The 4,700-nt window shown below is 34.3% G+C and overlaps 1 non-coding gene across 1 annotated transcript; it reads left to right on the top strand.

The window, feature by feature from the left end:
* Window positions 1-4,270: 4,270 nt before the first annotated feature.
* LOC136228165 (small nucleolar RNA R71) lies at window positions 4,271-4,377 on the top strand. The gene has a single exon (XR_010688499.1). It is a non-coding gene; the product is annotated as a small nucleolar RNA R71 (small nucleolar RNA).
* Window positions 4,378-4,700: the final 323 nt, after the last annotated feature.

Below are 4,700 nucleotides of genomic sequence, written 5' to 3' on the forward strand. Positions count from 1 at the left end.
GCAAAAATTTTTGTCTGAATTTGGAGTAAATTTGCTGAAGTTACCGAGAATCTATTAATTCTCGGCCGCGGATCACACGGTGGTCACCCAATTCTGCATAATAACTTCAATTCATGTAATTTCTTGATAGTTTGGAACCTGTACTCCTTTAAAATGTGATCTGTACTTAAAAACATTAATGTAAAACATTAAATGATAAGGAAAACCAAAGGTTTATCCTTATTAATGGAAAATTAAAATGAAAAATGCATTAAGTAATAAATGTTAAAATTATGATTATGAAAGGTTTGTAACTAAAATTAATTGAAGCATTTATGTGCATTTATTAATTTAAGTTAAATGAATCTTATTTTAGGAACTTGAAATTTAATTATTAATCAATTAATTAGTTAATGAATGGATTAAGTTTGCATTTAATTGATTCATTGGTATAGATTTATGAAATTAAAATGTAACCATATAATCAAAAACAAAGTATAATGCAAAAGAGAAATTTTTATTTATTAACATATATTTACAAACAAACAAAACACAAGCTATGCTAAAAATTCGTCCCCTTCAATCAGGATTTTCTTAGCCCTATATCGATCCATTTTCAACTGCACGAAGGCTTGACGTTCTGGTGCAGAAAGAAAATTTGGTCCTGATCGAAAAACTCGCTTCACTAGACCTTCAAATTCTAAAAATTCATAGTCTAGCATCAGGAAAGATTCAGCATCACTCCAAGGAACAGAAATACTGCCCTTGGTCCCTAGTATTATTCCACATATAATATTCCCGAACCCAACCTTCTTAGCCTTGGATCTAGATGCGGCAACAAGACCCTCCATCAGAATTTTTGAAGAATCAACCACGTTGCCTTGAAATATATCGCCAAGGACATAAAGATCAGATTCTTGGACGACACTACTGAACGTGCGACCGAACAGGCTGTGACTCAGAAACTTATGCAAATATAGTATAGAGTTGGAATAGAAAGACTTATTATAGGCAAGTTTTGGGTGGAAAGGCCAGATGCCTGTGAGCATTCGCCAAATATCAGTGGACGTCATATCTCTTCCATGATGACGTTTGGTAGTATCCTTCAAGGGAAAACCAAACCAAGCATGCAATTCAGGATATCCAAAAGTGAAAGTTTTGCCATCCCGACGAAAACTGAGATGCACCCGACGTTTGTTAACAAAACGCACTGTACAGAAGAACTCTAATATCCAGTCTCCAATTATAGGAAACTTCATATCAACAAATCTGGTCCATCCTAATCGCTCCATGTAGCGACTCATATCATCTTTAATTCCCAACTGATCGTTAAGAAAGTCATCCATGTATAGCATTCCGACAAAGAATGTGTATCGGAGCCTCAAGAAGCGCCTTCCCTCTTCATGATTGAAGATAGGAAAGCGACATCCATAACGCTCTGATATATCAACACGTTTATTGCGTGAAGCAATAACTTTCTTAGATGAAGTGCTTGAGGAAGCCATGATGTTTGGAAAGAAAAAAAGTTTTGAACTTAGTGTCTGGATTTGTGAATGGTAAAGAAAATCAGAGATAGTTCTGATAGAGATGAAAAGAAAGTGACAGAAAACTGAACCTCTAGAACCTATTTATAAAATCCTAGGATAAAAAGAGGTGTTGTTTTTGAAATGAAAAGGCATGAAACAAACCTCTTAAAAATGAAAAAACTCAATTTTTTGTTTCTGAAGAGTTGCATCTGCTGGAAAAAGGGTTAATTTGGGCATAATTTCCCCGTGTCGCGACCGAGGATTCTGACCCGCGGTCGCGACACGCTGATTTCCCTGTGGAAATCAGTTGTCAAAACTCCAAATTCCTGATCCTCTACCGAGAATACTCATCCTCGGTAAGTTCAGAAATTTTCCTTTCAATTTTTAATCAGAATTCTCAACTGAGAATCTGAAATCCTCTACAAGTCCAGAAATTTTCCTGGCTGCTAGTTATACCCAAATTCTCAACTGAGAATTTTAAATTCTCTATAAGTTCAGAAATTTCTTATCTCCTTAAGAATTCTATATATGTGAATTCTCAACTGAGAATTTCAAATTCTCAACTGAGAATCACTGAATTTCTTCTAATTCTCATGAAATTCTAAAAAATTAATTTAAATCATGACTCGAATATATTTTTCTATATCTGAAATTCTAATAAAATGATATAATCTAAAACAAAATAAATAAAAAAATAAATAAAATAGAAATAAAAATAAATAAAAACTAACTATTAGAAAAATAAAATGATTTATATGTCAGGAAATCTTGTTACGAAATTAGTTCCTATTTCGGAGATATTTTCGTAATAGATTTTACATCGATTACCATTAACTTTAAAACGATTGCCGTTAGTTTCCTCAAGTTCTAAAGAACCATAGTCGAATGTTTTGACGACTAAATATGGTCCGGCCCATCTGGACTTAAGCTTACCTGCTTGTTGTAAATCGAAGTTAAGTTCCTTAATAGCCCAATATTCTTTGTTGTGCCTCAAATGGTTTGGTAATTCTTTAAGTTCTAATTTAGGTGGAACTATTACTGAAGGCGGAACTGGTCCATCTTCTCGAATCAAAGGCTCTGGGTCCTTATCTTCTAATTCTTCACCCATTATAGGTTCTATTATTTCTTCTCTTTGAACAATGTCATTAACACATTCTTCAATTAAATCAAGCTTCATACAAGCGAAATCCTCCATAGCATATTTCATCGCTTGATTCATATCGAACTCGATCTTATCGTCACCTATTCGTAAAACTACTTTTCCTTCCGACACATCAACTAGAGCACGTCCCGTGTTCATGAATGGTCTACCAAAGATTAGCGAATAATTAGCATCATAAGCAAAATCTAAGATAACAAAATCAGTAGGAAAAATAAATTTGTCAACTTTTACCAAAACGTCTTTAATTATACCATATGGTCTTTTAGTGGATTGATCCGCTAATTGCAAAACCATATTGGTACGCTTGATGTCTTCTTCTAAACCTAATTTCTCAAAAATAGACAATGGCATCAAGTTTATACTAGCTCCTAAATCACAAAGACAACTTGGGAATTCCATATTTCCCAAAGTACACGGAATGGTAAAGCATCCGGGATCTTTGAGTTTAGTAGGTAATTTGCTTGATACTATCGAACTACAATCTTCAGAAAGTGAAATGGATGAAATTCCTTCCCAACTAATCTTTTTTGAAATTAAATCTTTCAAGAATTTTCCATAATTAGGAATTTGCGTAATTGCATCCATGAATGTTAAATTTATATGCAAATTTTTAAGTTTGTCTAAAAATGATAAAAGTTGTTTATCATGGTCCTTATTTCAGACCCTGTGTGGAAAAGGTGGCTTTGGTACAAAAGGTTTTGGATTAGAGTCAATTGGCGTATCTTTTTGTTTTAACGTATCTTCTTTGGATTTTGGTAAATCATTTCCAGGTAAAGTTGAATTTCCGGGCATTTTCGGACCTAAGTAGTTTTTCCCCGAACGAAGAGTGATAGCCTTAACATGCTCTTTCGGATTTTCTTCCGTTTGGCTGGGAAGACTTCCCTCTTTGCGGGATGGAATTGATTTAGCAAGTTGTCCAATTTGAACCTCCAAATTATGGATGCTAGATGATTGGTTTTTGATAAGCTGATCGAATTTATTTTCGATCCGTTTAAAACCATCGTCTTGATTACTTACCTTTCCATTCATAACATCTATAAATTTGTCGATTTTTGAAGATAAAGTGCTAATCGTATCTCTTGTTTGATTTTGATAATTATTTATACGATATTGATTAGCATTTGCATTATTATTATTATTACCATCTTTCCAGTTAAAGTTAGGATGATTTCTCCATCCAGGATTATAAGTATTAGAATAAGGATTAGTAGTTTGGTTTTGTCCTTGGACAAAATTTACCTGTTCTATCTCATTCATACCTTCGTAGTCAATGTCTCTCTGGATCGAATCATCAGGATCGCATGGTGCCATAAATTTATCAATTTTGTGCGATAAGGCAGAAAATTGGGCTTGTAACATTGCTACAGGATCAAGATTCATTATACCTTTAACCGATGATGTACATGAGGATGATGGTTTCGCCGTTGGTATATGTCCACGCTCTGCGGGCCACATACTGCTGTTGATTGCCATTTCCTCCAAAAGTTCTCTTGCTTGGGCGGACGTCTTCTTCATAAATAACCCTCCAGACATATCATCTAATGAACCTCTAGTCGTAGGATTTAATCCATTATAGAATGTCTGCATTAAAAGTGCATCTGGCAGTTGGTGGTGTGGGCATAAACGTTGAAGTTCTTTAAAACGTTCCCAAGCTTCATAAAGAGTTTCATTATCATTTTGTGTAAAAGATGTCAACTCTTTGATGACTCTTGCGGTTTTTGCTAAGGGAAAATATTTTTGTAAAAATGCTTGGGCTAATTGGTCCCAAGTTTCAAATGTTGCAGCAGGCATAGAAGTTAACCAAATTTTTGCCTTATCCTTCAAAGTGAAAGGAAAGAGGCGAAGTTTGATTGCTTCGGCTGTTACATCAGTAATTTTAAAAGTGTCACAAATTTCTAAGAAATTTGTCAAATGTGCATTAGGGTTTTCGTTAGGCAATCCGTAAAACGTTACGTTGTTTTGCAACATATTAAGCAAAGCAGGCTTAATTTCAAATTGATTTGCGTTTATACGGGGTCTAACTACACTATTAG

The sequence above is a fragment of the Euphorbia lathyris genome, chromosome 4, assembly GCF_963576675.1.
Source record: "Euphorbia lathyris chromosome 4, ddEupLath1.1, whole genome shotgun sequence".
NCBI lineage: Eukaryota > Viridiplantae > Streptophyta > Magnoliopsida > Malpighiales > Euphorbiaceae > Euphorbia > Euphorbia lathyris.